The sequence below is a fragment of the Oncorhynchus nerka genome, linkage group LG21, assembly GCF_034236695.1.
Source record: "Oncorhynchus nerka isolate Pitt River linkage group LG21, Oner_Uvic_2.0, whole genome shotgun sequence".
Classification (NCBI taxonomy): Eukaryota; Metazoa; Chordata; class Actinopteri; order Salmoniformes; family Salmonidae; genus Oncorhynchus; species Oncorhynchus nerka.
This window is the reverse complement of record NC_088416.1, coordinates 26,931,430-26,947,319: the sequence shown is the minus strand read 5'-3', so window position 1 is coordinate 26,947,319 and position 15,890 is coordinate 26,931,430. Positions and strand designations below refer to the sequence as shown.

At 45.1% G+C, this 15,890-nt stretch overlaps 1 protein-coding gene across 1 annotated transcript in view; it reads right to left on the bottom strand.

Moving 5' to 3' along the window:
- The window catches only part of LOC115104205 (myocardin-related transcription factor B-like), a 47,259-nt gene that overhangs the window by 21,562 nt on the left and 9,807 nt on the right, over window positions 1-15,890 (bottom strand). Inside the window, 1 exon segment of the mRNA XM_029625485.2 lies at window positions 6,401-6,487. The gene's annotated coding sequence lies outside the window, so the exon portion shown is untranslated.

Sequence of the window (15,890 nt, the reverse complement as noted above, 5' to 3'; positions counted from 1 at the left end):
CTTCATCTACCCTGCTAACTTCACTTTGCCTGCTAGAACAGCTGCTATAGCTTCTGTCCCTGGCTCATTTTGACTATCACATCATTAGCATTTCTACAGGACCTTCTTACATCCCAGCTCCAGCCAAGGGACAGATGGACGTAAAACCATATGTTCTACACAAGTCTTTCTGTGGCTCTTATCCCAGAGTAAGAGTGTGATAAGGAGTGTGTAGACAGCATTGTAGAGTTTAGGCTGGGCACAAGGCGTGTAGAGCCAGACGTTCAGATCTAAATATGCTATGTAGAACAAACATTCCTCTCGTATGTGTTGAATACGAAATGACGTCGGCTCTATGCGCGGAATTTCTATCCGTAACGTTGGAGAACGTTTTACAACTGAACGTGGCCCTGTTCGATGTCTGCCAGTGACAGATGCTGAATGTGCAACGTGAGGCAGACTGTGGTGCAGATCCAGGCTGCTTAGAAATGGAACCATCATTGGTCTGTTTCAGGAGAACAGCCTACAGAGGGGATTCAGGTGTACACAACGTTACCCTTCGAGTGCTACAGTGTCTGGCTTCTGAAACCTGTCGTCCAAAAGCAGAAACACAAGACGTCTGAGCTGCAGGGCACCTTCCATCTCTAAAACAAACTCCAGCTGTGTTAAAACTGAGACAGATCTTTGTTGTTTGTTCTTCTTCGTTCATTCCGGTTTCAGTGCTGAAGATAGTCTTGGTAGACTCCCACTGGGAGCTGGCAGACCGGGAGAGGAATGAGACGTGGCTACGGACAATGACAGCATTCTGGGCCCAGTCCACCCATCTCAGCGTGCACTCAGCACAGCTCCTCATGAGTAAGCAAAGCAACGGTTTAGCACATCTCAGCATTTGCCTAGGTCATTATGGTTCTTCTCTTGAATTCACACCACTAGTACAGAATATATTTGTTCAATGTCAGAACATGTGGTTTTGAGGGTAGAGAGTGCGATGAAAGAAATGTGAATATTTATGTCAGCTTGACGTGTAAACTGATGCTTGGAGATACATATCGAAGTAAGTGTGCTTTTTTTATGTTGATGAGGGGGGAAATATATATTTTTAAAATCCTAATAATTTAAGTGATATACTGTATGGGATGTCAAAAGCAGTTATTTCTAGCACCTTGTACCAGACAGATGTGCCACTTCCCCTATCGCCCATTTGACTGTCCTATGTCAGATAGTGATGCCATAAAACATATCAGAAACACTTTCCTCATATAATAGTCAATTCCATCGCAGCGTACGCAAAGACTACAGTTTGCTGATTGATTTATGCAACACAATGGGTTAAATCGCAGAGATAACAAAATGATGAAATGATGAGCCAAACATATCATCCTTCCATCCCCTCCGTCCCAACCCAGAATCTACTCTCTCTCTCTATATATATATATAATGTGCTCCAGCCTCCCAGAGGATGGAGTGGCAGCAATCCCATTTCTCCCGTCTGTCTCCAGGGTGTTACGCTGGGTAAAAAGAGAACCAGCTGTGTTGCAGGATGACTCTGGATAAAGACACAGTCCAAAATGGAAATATTGTTATTTATCTACAACACACATATAAATCTCCATAGTCCTTTGGTATGAGTAGCAGTGCCAGAAAACGTCAGAATAGAAGACGGACAAAGATATTGTGTAAAACTGAGGTCTGTGCTCTCTACCACACGAGGCACATTATCAAGATGGGCAAAACAAATGAGAAAGCAGCTACTTAACTCAGTTGATATATACGGTACAACTAGGAGAGGGTTTGTTTGCAGCTAGGAGAGGGTTTGTTTGCAGCTAGGAGAGGGTTTGTTTGCAGCTAGGAGAGGGTTTGTTTGCAGCTAGGAGAGGGTTTGTTTGCAGCTAGGAGAGGGTTTGTTTGCAGCTAGGAGAGGGTTTGTTTGCAGCTAGGAGAGGGTTTGTTTGCTGCTAGGAGAGGGTGTGTTTGCAGCTAGGAGAGGATTTATTTGCAGCTAGGAGAGGGTTTGTTTGCAGCTAGGAGATGGTTTGTTTGCAGCTAGGAGAGGGTTTATTTGCAGCTAGGAAAGGGTTTGTTTGCAGCTAGGAGAGGATTTGTTTGCAGCTAGGAGAGGGTTTGTTAGCAGCTAGGAAAGGGTTTGTTTGCAGCTAGGAAAGGGTTTGTTAGCAGCTAGGAGAGGGTTTGTTTGCAGCTAGAAGAGGGTTTGTTTGCAGCTAGGAGAGGGTTTGTTTGCAGCTAGGAGAGGGTTTGTTTGCAGCTAGGAGAGGGTTTGTTTGCAGCTAGGAGAGGGTTTGTTTGCAGCTAGGAGAGGGTTTGTTTGCAGCTAGGAGAGGGTTTGTTTGCAGCTAGGAGAGAGTTTGTTTGCAGCTAGGGGAGGGTGTGTTTGCAGCTAGGAGAGGGTTTGTTTGCAGCTAGGAGAGGGTTTGTTTGCAGCTAGGAGAGGGTTTGTTTGCAGCTAGGAGAGGGTTTGTTTGCAGCTAGGAGAGGGTTTGTTTGCAGCTAGGAGAGGGTTTGTTTGCTGCTAGGAGAGGGTGTGTTTGCAGCTAGGAGAGGATTTATTTGCAGCTAGGAGAGGGTTTGTTTGCAGCTAGGAGATGGTTTGTTTGCAGCTAGGAGAGGGTTTATTTGCAGCTAGGAAAGGGTTTGTTTGCAGCTAGGAGAGGATTTGTTTGCAGCTAGGAGAGGGTTTGTTAGCAGCTAGGAAAGGGTTTGTTTGCAGCTAGGAAAGGGTTTGTTAGCAGCTAGGAGAGGGTTTGTTTGCAGCTAGAAGAGGGTTTGTTTGCAGCTAGGAGAGGGTTTGTTTGCAGCTAGGAGAGGGTTTGTTTGCAGCTAGGAGAGGGTTTGTTTGCAGCTAGAAGAGGGTTTGTTTGCAGCTAGGAGAGGGTTTGTTTGCAGCTAGGAGAGGGTTTGTTTGCAGCTAGGAGAGGGTTTGTTTGCAGCTAGAAGAGGGTTTGTTTGCAGCTAGGAGAGGGTTTGTTTGCAGCTAGGAGAGGATGTGTTTGCAGTTAGGAGAGGATGTGTTTGCAGTTAGGAGAGGGTTTGTAATGCGATCCCTGGACTCTTTGCCAAGACTAATGTCAGCTTTCAGTGTGCTGTTGATCTTTGATCGATACTCAAATCCCAATGCTTCTTAGTTTACACTCTCAGTCAGCTAAAGTACACGCATTAGTGTTGTTTACAACCAGGGCTGTGCAGGAGATGAAGGACTGCCTCTCTCTTCACTTGAGATGCTCCGGCTGGCCAAATAAACCAGACTTATCGGCGATTTATGTAAATAAAGATAAAGCGTCTCCAAACTCAGGCTGAGTTCCATTATTAACACGATACAGTCTTTTATATGCAAAGAATTTATCGCTCTGCAATGCACCAGCCTGCCTGGCTGTATTCAGTTAGCCAAGTGTGCACCAAGCCAAAAACGTCAGGTGCACCTTTGGCTAGGATGGACGTGTACTGTCTAGATGAATCCTCTTGGTACATGGTCTGTGGTACTCTGCAGGTCTGTTAAATATAGTCTAGCTCTCAAGCCAGTCCTGTTCCTTAGATAGCTTGTTGTTGGCCAAAGACAGACCAGGAACCATGCCATGCCATAACTATGGGGCGTTCTGGCTCCTTGAACAACCAGATGTAGATCATATCAATTGGAATAGCCTGGGTTTTTGTTTGGATAAACTTGCAAACCTTGCAAGAGTTGTTTACTGGATTCCTTTCAATGAAAAATCTGTCATTAGTCATTTCTACCAAAATGTACACATCACTCATCATGAAATAAAATGAACATGAGAAGAGGAGAGAAGAATGTAGCTCTTCAACTGACCTGCCACATCCTTTCCAGACAATTGCCAGAACAAACATGACATTTCCAGTGGATGCCATACTGATGGGTCTAACCTTTCAGTTAGGAAGCTACTTCAACACAACACAACACTCCATCACTGAGATGGCTGTGCAGACATGTACCGTTCCTGCATACCAATAACGGCTCATTAAACTTACAGTATGTACAGGGCCATAAGCCCCATTACGTTTTTCCTGTACTGCATACTAGGTTTTTCTCCTGGCTGATGCCATATGTTGTCATGACGAGAAAACATACATTTACACTATGACTTATATTGATCTCATTGGACTGTTGACCCTATGTCCTAAATTATCTTTCACAATGTCCATTTCCACTTCTTTTCCCCCAAAAGAGAATGCCTTTAGACATCAAAGCCTTTTCAGTGTCAAATCCTGAGTGTTGAGTCCAAAAAAGTGTGTAACTACAGAGTTACATCTAGTGAAGTGTTCTCAGGTTACAGTACAAAGAACCAAATCAAGATGAGACCAGATTCAGCAATTAACATGGTCACTTTAGCTTACAACGCATAAGAAGAACCACAGTATAAACAGCCAGCAATAACATGGTTGACAAACCCTTATAAGACACTCAAAGTGATTTAAGGCACCACTAGCAGGCTATGGTTTCTCATTAGAGAGACCAAACACTGAAGCAATCCTCTGTCTTCCCCCGGAGGTACATGACGTGTGCTCTAACCAAGTTCACATGCACTGTGGCAGATAGAATCTGCTGCTCATGCCTCTGCATCACACTGGTGTTTGCTATGAAACAAAGACTTGCTTTAAGTTAGTGAGAGAAAGAGTGAGAGAGAGAGAGAGAGAGAGAGAGAAAGAGTGAGAGTGTGAGAGAGTGAGAGAGCGAGAGAGCGAGAGAGAGAGAGAGAGAGAGAGAGAGAGCGTATGTAGAGCATGGCTAAGACACCCACATGTCAATGTGATCTGGCTACAGGTACCCACATGTGAAGAGAGTTAGTAGGTCTTGCCACAGCTCTAAGCCCAATTCTGGGCAAATAAAATAAAGGGACTTGTTTTTGGCTACATAAACCACCTGGCATGTTGATACAACCAAGATAAATGCCTAGTTGGATCAAGGCCTGACTGCCTAGCTAGAACACATGAGCATAGAGTGTCAGGGTTGAGTGTTTTGGCTGATTGATTGCAGGTTATAAAACATTGAGATTACAAGCCCGTAGCCTAGTGTTATTCATTATTGAGAGAGGTCTGGGTAGTTGGCACAGTTTTACCCTGTCTGTCAGTCCAGGAACGAGGTGTATCGCCTTCCACCTGGTTTTAGATGTTATCTCAGAGGCCAAGCCATGAGTCTGACACTGTAGGAATACTATCTCAGAGGAAATAGACTTGCTAGCCTAGCCATTGGTGATTACAGTGCCTCGACATTACAGTGGACTCTGTAAATCCAGACACTTGTATTTATTATAATGATAAAGATTGTACTACCACGGGGAGCATGCTGATACAATTCAGTAACTTTGGCTCTTGGTTTTCACAGAGGAATCTCCTCTATACCGACTACCTTCCCATTCCTGCTGCTCTGCTCTCCATCCCCTGCTAGGCTCTCTGCAGCGCAGCGCACATGGTGGGAAAGCCAGAGGGAAATCCCTGTAGGCCTCTGACTTCTCTTTGAAGGCCATGAAGGCTGTGCGGCACGCAGGCAGCTGCCAAGAAGAGTCTACGGAAAGGCAATCCTCTGGCTGTGTTGGGTCACATCATCTTCAACACACACACATGGATGCATGCACGCACACTTACATACACATACACACACGCAATCAGATCACACACACACACACACACACACATATGACCACGCACTCACACAGGGATGGGAAAAAGTGACACACGGATCACTGTAAAGTACCTGGATTGCTGCTGTCACATTTATATTTATTGCAAATGATGATAATGAGATACTGAACCCAATGCCTGGACATAAAATCAGTCCGTACAATACTACTACTGGTGAGAAAGACGGCCACACACACTCCTGATCCTTAAATACACACCACTGTGTATTTCATCTGCCAAATATTTGAGTGTAAGAATTGAAGTGAGCCACTGTTCTTTATTCAACATTTCTATTCTATTCTTTCTTCATAGAACAAACCACAGAGGAGCAGTAGATGGCGCTGCAGTGCGTTAGCTGGAGTGAGTCACTTCGAATTCCTTAACTGCTGTTGTTGGAAGCCAATTACATGCCATTTTCAAGAATGTTCTGTTCCTAACCCTGGCAGTGCCTTTATTTGATTTTTTATTCAAAATGACTGATCCCTAAAGGAAAGGAAACTTCAGCCATGTGTCACCATTGTTATTTCGGTAATTTAGCTTTTTTTTTTTTAACCCAACCTCTATGATGATGTTTGGGTTTAACTTGATCTTGAAAAGGCATTAAGGAAAGTATATTATCAATTAAAAATAAACACATATTGTATTATAAGAAGCCCTTTAAAGTAAATTGAAAGTAAAGGTTCAATCCCCCATTGATGATTTACACCCCAGTGGTAGAGGGGGAGAATATTTATACGGGGTGAGACAACCTTGAGGTGTTATCTGGGCTTACCTGTGACAGTACGAGAGGGAGCAAGGAGAGGACACTGTCTGGCAGTGCTGCTGTACAACTCAATAGGTCATGGCGCTGCCTTCCAAACTGGAACACAAAGAAAATATATTTTTTTGCAATGAATGCCCTTCCCAATCACATTTTGTGGTAGAGGCACAGTGGCTGTGAAATGAGACTACCATCACTTCAACAATGAGAACAAATATTCTCTAAAAAGGAAATGATAGATTAACATGTAAACCAGATTGAGACTTGTTTGTCCGCTTGAAAGTTTGCATCTCATTGAAGTGGGTTGCCGTGGTGACGCTAATTGGCGAGCAGAGTGCAGTGTTGGTTGGGGCTAAACAATAACAGGACAGGTATTTATAGATCAGTGGCTCTTCACTGGAGTGGCAGCCTTAAGATATGGAAAACAGGCACACTGAAGCCATAGGGTCCAGCTGCGACTTCATCTCCCAGAGCAGTCATCCCTACTGATATGCAGTAGCAGTGTGTGGGTAAAATCACTGGGGAAGCCATATTTGCGCATTGGGACAGTGAGTCCACATAGGCCTAAAGGCAGAGACAATAAGAAGACACAGTGGCAGATTCAACCACACCTTTGTTTATCACAAAACTGTTTCCGACATTTTCGGACCACTAAACAACTATTGATTTAGAACCACAGACAGTTACCGGCAAGGCGCAAAGAAAACAGGAGCTGCCTCCACTATTCCAGCAGAATTTCAACTTCAACATTTCAACATCATTGAGCATCCTGACCGGTTGCATCACCACCTGGTATGGCAACTGCTTATCATCTGACCGTAAGGTGCTACAGAGGGTAGTGCGAACGGCCCAATATATCACTGGGGCCAAGCTTCCTGCCGTCCAGGACCTATATAATAGGCGGTGTCAGAGCAAAGCCCATAAAATTGTCAGAGACTCCAGTCACCCAAATCATAGACTGTTTTCTCTGCTGCCGCACGGCAAGCGGTACCGGAGCGCCAAGTCTATGACCAAAAGGCTCCTTAACAGCTTCTACAAGCCATAAGACTGCTGAACAATTAATAAAATCGCCACAAGACAATTTACATTGACCCCCCCTCCCTCCCTTTTGTACACTGCTGCTACTCGCTGTTTGTTATCTATGCATAGTCACTTCACCACCACCTGTATGTACAGATCACCTCAACTAGCCTGTACCCCCGCACACTGACTCAGTACCTGTGCCCCCTGTATATATCCTCCACACTGACTCAGTACCGGTGCCCCCTGTATATATCCTCGTTATTGTTATTCGTATTGTGTTACTTTTTATTATTACTTTTTATTTTAGTCCACTTGGTAAATATTATCTTAACTCTTCTTGACCTGCATTGTTAGTTAAGGGCTTGTAAGTAAGCATTTCACGGTAATGTCTACACTTGTTGTAATAGGCGCATGTGACAAATAAAGTTTGATTGATTTGATCATCAAATCACCTCTGCTTAGTCTAATACAGTGACAACTAAAAGATACCAAAACCTATTTAGTCCAATCAACGTAGGCTAAATAGGATGTGGCTGTCCATGGTACTGATTTCTGTGTGCGTGTGTTTGTTCGTGCAAGTAGAAAAACATGTGGACTCGCCCTACTTGTAGAGAAACATCAATGCCATCCTCCTCTCTTTCATGTTGACGAAACTATCACTCTGTCATACAGTACACACTTTATTTTTTGATGTCCTAGGCTACCTGGCTAAAATGCTTGCTTGCTAGCCTAACTTCTAGTCATGGCCAACGTTAGGTAGTTAATATTAGCCTTCGACATCTAGCTACTGTACATATTGAACTTCCATGCCATTATAATCAAGGCTTCCCTTGGCATCCATGAATACACGCCACTGCTGATATGTCATCTCTCAGTGAAGTGCATGTCAGGAGAAGTGGGGGTTTCGAAAAGAGTGGGCATTTAGAAAGGAACCATATAAGAAGAAGTGAAGGTTTCAAAAGGAACCATATAAGGAGAAGTGGGGGTTTCAAAAGGAACCATATAAGGAGAAGTGGGGGTTTCAAAAGGTACCATATAAGGAGAAGTGGGGGTTTCAAAAGGAACCATATAAGGAGAAGTGGGGGTTTCAAAAGGAACCATTTAAGGAGAAGTGGGGGTTTCAAAAGGTACCATATAAGGAGAAGTGGGGGGTTTCTAAATAAAATAAAAATGTATTTGTCACATACACATGGTTAGCAGATGTTAATGCGAGTGTAGCGAAATGCTTGTGCTTCTAGTTCCGACAATGCAGTAATAACCAACGAGTAAACTAACCTAACAATTTCACAACAGCTACCTTATACACACAAGTGTAAAGGGATGAAGAATATGTACATAAAGATATATGAGTTAGTGATGGTACAGAACGGCATAGGCAAGATGCAGTAGATGGTATCGAGTACAGTATATACATATGAGATGAGTAATGTAGGGTATGTAAACATTATATTAAGTGGCATTGTTTAAAGTGGCTAGTGATACATGTATTACATAAAGATGGCAAGATGCAGTAGGTGAACAGGTGAACAGGCAGTGGCTCGGGTGGTTGTTGTCCTTGATGATCTTTATGGCCTTCCTGTGACATTGGGTGGGGTAGGTGTCCTGGAGGGCAGGTAGTTTGCCCCCGGTGATGCATTGTGCAGACCTCACTACCCTCTGGAGAGCCTTTTTAAACATTTTATTTTACCTTTATTTTACTTGGCAAGTCAGTTAAGAACAAATTCTTATTTTCAATGACGGCCTAGGAACAGTGGGTTAACTGCCTGTTCAGGGGCAGAACGACAGATTTGTACCTTGTCAGCTCGGGGATTCGAACTTTCGGTTACTAGTCCAACGCTCTAACCACTAGGCTACCCTGCCGCCCCAGAGAGCCTTACGGTTGTGGGCGGAGCAGCTGCCGTACCAGGCGGTGATACAGCCCGATAGGATGCTCTCGATTGTGGATTGTAAAAGTTTGTGAGTGCTTTTGGTGACAAGCCGAATTTCTTCAGCCTCCTGAGGTTGAAGAGGCACTGCTGCGCCTTCTTCACCACGCTGTCTGTGTGGGTGGACCAATTCAGTTTGTCCGTGATGTGTACGCCGAGGAACTTAAAACGTTCTACCCTCTCCACTACTGTCCCGTCGATGTGGATAGGGGGGTGCTCCCTCTGCTGTTTCCTGAAGTCCAAGATCATCTCCTTTGTTTTGTTGACATTGAGTGTGAGGTTATTTTCCTGACACCACACTCCAAGGGCCCTCACCTCCTCCCTGTAGGCCGTCTCATCGTTGTTGGTAATCAAGCCTACCACTGTAGTGTCGTCTGCAAACTTGATGATTGAGTTGGAGGCATGCATGGCCATGCAGTCGTGGGTGAACAGGGAGTACAGGAGAGGGCTCAGAATGCACCCTTGTGGGGCCCCAGTGTTGAGGATCAGCGGGGTGGAGATGTTGTTACCTACCCTTACCACCTGGGGGCAGCCCGTCAGGAAGTCCAGTACCCAGTTGCACAGGGCGGGGTCGAGACACAGGGTCTTGAGCTTGATGACGAGTTTGGAGGGTACTATGGTGTTAAATGAGGAGCTGTAGTCGATGAACAGCATTCTCACATAGGTATTCCTCTTGTCCAGATGGGTTAGGGCCGTGTGCAGTGTGGTTGCGATTGCGTCGTCTGTGGACCTATTGGGGCAGTAAGCAAATTGGAGTGGGTCTAGGGTGTTAGGTAGAGCGGAGGTGATATGGTCCTTGACTAGTCTCTCAAAGTTCTTCTTGATGACGGAAGTGAGTGCTACGGGGCGGTAGTCATTTAGCTCAGTTACCTTAGCTTTCTTGGGAGCAGGAACAATGGTGGCCCTCTTGATGCATGTGGGAACAGCAGACTGGGATAAGGATTGATTGAATATGTCCGTAAACACACCAGCCAGCTGGTCTGCGCATGCTCTGAGGATGGTAGCACAATCGATATGCTGATAGAATTTAGGGAGTCTTGTTTTCAGATTAGCCTTGTTAAAATCCCCAGCTACAATGAATGCAGCCTCAGGATATGTGGTTTCCAGTTTACATAGAGTCAAATAAAGTTCGTTCAGGGCCATCGATGTGTCTGCTTGGGGGTAATATAAGCGGCTGTGATTAAATTCGAAGATAATTCTCTTGGTAGATAATGCGGTCGACATTTGATTGTGAGGAATTCTAAGTCAGGTGAACAGAAGGACTTGAGTTCCTGTATGTTGTTATGATCACACCACGTCTCGTTAATCATAAGGCAAACTGCGCAATGCGTGAAGAAACCAGCTGGCTGTACCGACTCGATAGCGTGTCTCGAGTGAGCCATGTTTCCGTGAAGCAAAGAACGTTACAGTCTCTTATGTCTCTCTGGAATGCTACCCTTGCTCGAATTTCATCAACCTTGTTGTCAAGAGACTGGACATTGGCGAGTAGTATGCTCGGGAGCGGTGCACGATGTGCCCGTCTCCGGAGCCTGACCAGAAGACCGCTTCGTCTGCCTCTTTTACGGCGTCGTTGTATTGGTTCGCTGGCTGGGATCCGATCCATTGTCCTGGGTGGTGGGCAAAACCCAGGATCCGCTTCGGGAAAGTCGTATTCCTCTTATATCCAGTAGTTCCTCCCGACTGTATGTAATAAAACCTAAGATTACCTGGGGTACCAATGTAATAAATAACATGTAAAAAAACAGAATACTGCATAGTTTCCTAGGAACGCGAAGCGAGGCGGCTGGAAGCGCTGGAATTCCATAACTACTAGAACTGCCATGACTTGATTTTTCAATTATTATTATTATTTCAAATATTCAATAATAAATAATACATTGTAAAATGTATGAATTTTGTTACAAGTTAAGGTAGCTATGTGCCAATTTAATGGAGCCAGATGAATAAAAATATATGCCATTTAGCAGACGCTTTTATCCAAAGAGACTTAGTCCTGTGTGCATACTTTTTACGTATGGGCGGCTCCAGGAATCCAACCCACAACTCTGACGATGAAAGCGCCATGCTCTACCAACTAAGTCACACAGATTACATTTATTCTTAGAGTACATTACACTTTTAATCAAGACAATTTGGTTTCATGAAAGTGCAATAATCCGTAACTATGAGCATTAGTTAATTTATGTTCCTTTAATCAGCATACCCAGGGTGCGTATCTGTCCCACTGAGTAACTTGATGCCTAGTTATGACATTACGTACGAGCACATGACAATATTCCTCTTCCCATAGATGCCTGAGGCAGATGATTTTCCTTCTGTAAATTACGACTAAGAGGCAGATGCGGGTGTAAACATGTCTAGACAATGGGCTGCCGGTATGACTCAAGAGCTGACCTCTTCCTGACACAACAACTCTGCTATCTCAGCAGGGGTTTGATTCTGTGTAACCCACAAGGCCTACTGGCAGTGGATTGGTTTCTCAATAGTGTAGAAATCAATACTTGTCCCCTATAGATTCTTCAAAATACACATGATGCCAACACCAAATCTTTGTCCCTTTGAACTGACACAGCATATCTATTTCATAGGTTCCTTGTGTACCACAAGGTTAAACCCCTAGTGAGCATGAGGCCACCTCTGTTGGGGCCGAGGCGACAGCTCAAAGCCTGCCTCGCCCGAGTTCACTTGCGGTCCTCTGAATTGGGATGTACTGTGTCACCACCTAGGGCAGAAAGTGAGCCACATAGTGCACATGACTAAGCATTGAGTGTCAACGTAGTAAGAATTCCACCCTATCCTGGGGGTCAAAAGTGTCCTCATGGATCCATGGTCTATTGTGTTTGTCCTCGTGGTTTGTGTAGATGCAATTTGATGCTAAGTAGCTGAGCCATGTCAAATCCGATTACAATGCAGACTCATTTGAGACTTGTTGGGACACATCTGTAGAAAAAAACTAACAGACATGGGAGGCAAAGCCTGTGATCTGCTTGTTATCTGGATCATTCATGAGAAGACACAGACAGTGGTGAGATAAAAAATAAATAAATCATTATGTCCTATCAGGAAATAGTCATGCTTAAAAGCAGTTCAGCACAACAAGAGTTAGAACAGAATAAGTTGAAATTGAAAAATCCGCAGTGGTGACGGAAAGAGGATTGTGAGGAATGGGAAAAAACTAGAATGCATGTGGAATAGAGAAAAAAATGGTATGTTACCACATTACACATTTATTACTTTGAACCTCAATAAACACTCACTGACTCACCACCAGTAAGCCAGAGGAGGTCAACTGTATGGCTAAAAATAGCTGATAGTACTCGCCAAAAAAAGCTGGAAAAAATACAGGAAAAAAAGCCTCCTTTTCCATGTGTGCTTAGGCCATATGGGTCTCACCACACTCAGAACTGCACAAAAGAAAACAGTGTGAGACTGACTACTGCAGCACTGCAGAAAGAGGGAGACTTCCTCATCCTTAACTCTTCTTCTTCCCCACCCCCTAAAATTCCCCCATTTCAAACACCGTAACTTTCCCATAAGTCTAATAAATTCTCCAGTGGCCATGACTGAGATCTTCACACATGGCGTCTGACCCTCCCACTTCCCCTCCTGGTCCCAGGGCCCAGGCAGCGGAGCGGGCCGCTGCACTCAGCATTGGGTCAGTGGAGGAGGGGGCGGCTGGACCAGCCGACCGCAGACAGAAATAGCCTTCCGCTTGGCCGTTGGCATGTTGGGACTCATGGCGTGGGCCTGGGAGGAGGGAGGGAGTATCTGTTTTGGTCTACAATCACAGTTGGGGAGTACTGCTCTGCTTTCCAGATGGCAAGTTTCCATTCAAACAATGTTACTGGGAGAGTTTGAGGTCTTAATTTAGTCCAACTAAAATAACCTATGAGGCAGATACTACTGCAATGGCACAGATATACTACACAACACAATGACCTGTGGTCCAATATTACCAAATGGGGATGTAGCCTATACTTCTTCATATTTTACTATTTCAAATTCTAGTATATACATTTCCTTCAGAAAGGATTCATATTTCATACTTATTCCGCATTTTGTTGTGTTACAGCCTGAATTAAAATGGGATTAAATCTTCTTTATTTTACTCATCCTCTACACACAACACCCCATAATGACAAAGTGAAAACGTGTTTTTAGAAATGTTTGCAAATGTATTGAAAATGAAATACAGAATGATCTCATTTATATAAGTATTCACATCCCTGAGTCAATACATGTTTAGAACCCCCTTTGGCAGTGATTACAGCTGTGATTTTTTTCTGGGTAAGAACTGGATTGTACAGTATTTGCCCATTATTCTTTTTAAACTCTTCAAGCTCTGTCAAGTTGGTTGTTGATCATTGCTACAGCCATTTTAAAGTCTTACCATAGATTTGAATGCCGATTTCAGTCAAAACTGTAACAAGGCCACTCAGGAATATTCAATGTCGTTTTTGTATGCAGCTCCGGTGCATTTTAAAGTCACCACTGGCCTGATGGTGAAATCCCTGAACGGTTTCCTTCCTCTGGGTGTATAGTGACTGGGTGTATTGATACAGCATCCAAAGTGTAATAATAACTTCACCATGCTCAAAGGGACATTCAATGTCTATTTTCTTTGTTTTACCCATCTACCAATAGCTGACCTTCTTTGCCCAGGCATTGGAAAACTTCCTTGGTCTTTGTGGTTGAATCTGTGTTTGAAATTGATTGCTCGACAGGGACCTTACAGATCATTTCATGTGTGGGGTACAGAGATGAGGTAGTCATTCAAAAATCAAAACTATTATTGCACACAGAGTGGGCCCATGCAACATTTGTAATACTGAATTTATTTAGGCTTGCCATAACATTACATTTAAGTCATTTAGCAGACGCTCTTATCCAGAGCGACTTACAAATTGGTGCGTTCACCTTATGACATCCAGTGGAACAGCCACTTTACAATAGTGCATCTAAATATTTTAAGGGGGGGGGTGAGAAGGATTACTTTATCCTATCCTAGGTATTCCTTAAAGAGGTGGGGTTTCAGGTGTCTCCGGAAGGTGGTGATTGACTCCGCTGTCCTGGCGTCGTGAGGGAGTTTGTTCCACCATTGGGGGGCCAGAGCAGCGAACAGTTTTGACTGGGCTGAGCGGGAACTGTACTTCCTCAGTGGTAGGGAGGCGAGCAGGCCAGAGGTGGATGAACGCAGTGCCCTTGTTTGGGTGTAGGGCCTGATCAGAGCCTGGAGGTACTGAGGTGCCGTTCCCCTCACAGCTCCGTAGGCAAGCACCATGGTCTTGTAGCGGATGCGAGCTTCAACTGGAAGCCAGTGGAGAGAGCGGAGGAGCGGGGTGACGTGAGAGAACTTGAGAAGGTTGAACACCAGACGGGCTGCGGCGTTCTGGATGAGTTGTAGGGGTTTAATGGCACAGGCAGGGAGCCCAGCCAACAGCGAGTTGCAGTAATCCAGACGGGAGATGACAAGTGCCTGGATTAGGACCTGCGCCGCTTCCTGTGTGAGGCAGGGTCGTACTCTGCGGATGTTGTAGAGCATGAACCTACAGGAACGGGCCACCGCCTTGATGTTAGTTGAGAACGACAGGGTGTTGTCCAGGATCACGCCAAGGTTCTTAGCGCTCTGGGAGGAGGACACAATGGAGTTGTCAACCGTGATGGCGAGATCATGGAACGGGCAGTCCTTCCCGGGAGGAAGAGCAGCTCCGTCTTGCCGAGGTTCAGCTTGAGGTGGTGATCCGTCATCCACACTGATATGTCTGCCAGACATGCAGAGATGCGATTCACCACCTGGTCATCAGAAGGGGGAAAGGAGAAGATTAATTGTGTGTCGTCTGCATAGCAATGATAGGAGAGACCATGTGAGGTTATGACAGAGCCAAGTGACTTGGTGTATAGCGAGAATAGGAGAGGGCCTAGAACAGAGCCCTGGGGGACGCCAGTGGTGAGAGCGCGTGGTGAGGAGACAGATTCTCGCCACGCCACCTGGTAGGAGCGACCTGTCAGGTAGGACGCAATCCAGCGTGGGCCGCGCCGGAGATGCCCAACTCGGAGAGGGTGGAGAGGAGGATCTGATGGTTCACAGTATCGAAGGCAGCCGATAGGTCTAGAAGGATGAGAGCAGAGGAGAGAGAGTTAGCTTTAGCAGTGCGGAGCGCCTCCGTGATACAGAGAAGAGCAGTCTCAGTTGAATGACTAGTCTTGAAACCTAACTGATTTGGATCAAGAAGGTCATTCTGAGAGAGATAGCGGGAGAGCTGGCCAAGGACGGCACGTTCAAGAGTTTTGGAGAGAAAAGAAACAAGGGATACTGGTCTGTAGTTGTTGACATCGGAGGGATCGAGTGTAGGTTTTTTCAGAAGGGGTGCAACTCTCGCTCTCTTGAAGACGGAAGGGACGTAGCCAGCGGTCAGGGATGAGTTGATGAGCGAGGTGAGGTAAGGGAGAAGGTCTCCGGAAATGGTCTGGAGAAGAGAGGAGGGGATAGGGTCAAGCGGGCAGGTTGTTGGGCGGCCGGCCGTCACAAGACGCGAGATTTCATCTGGAGAGAG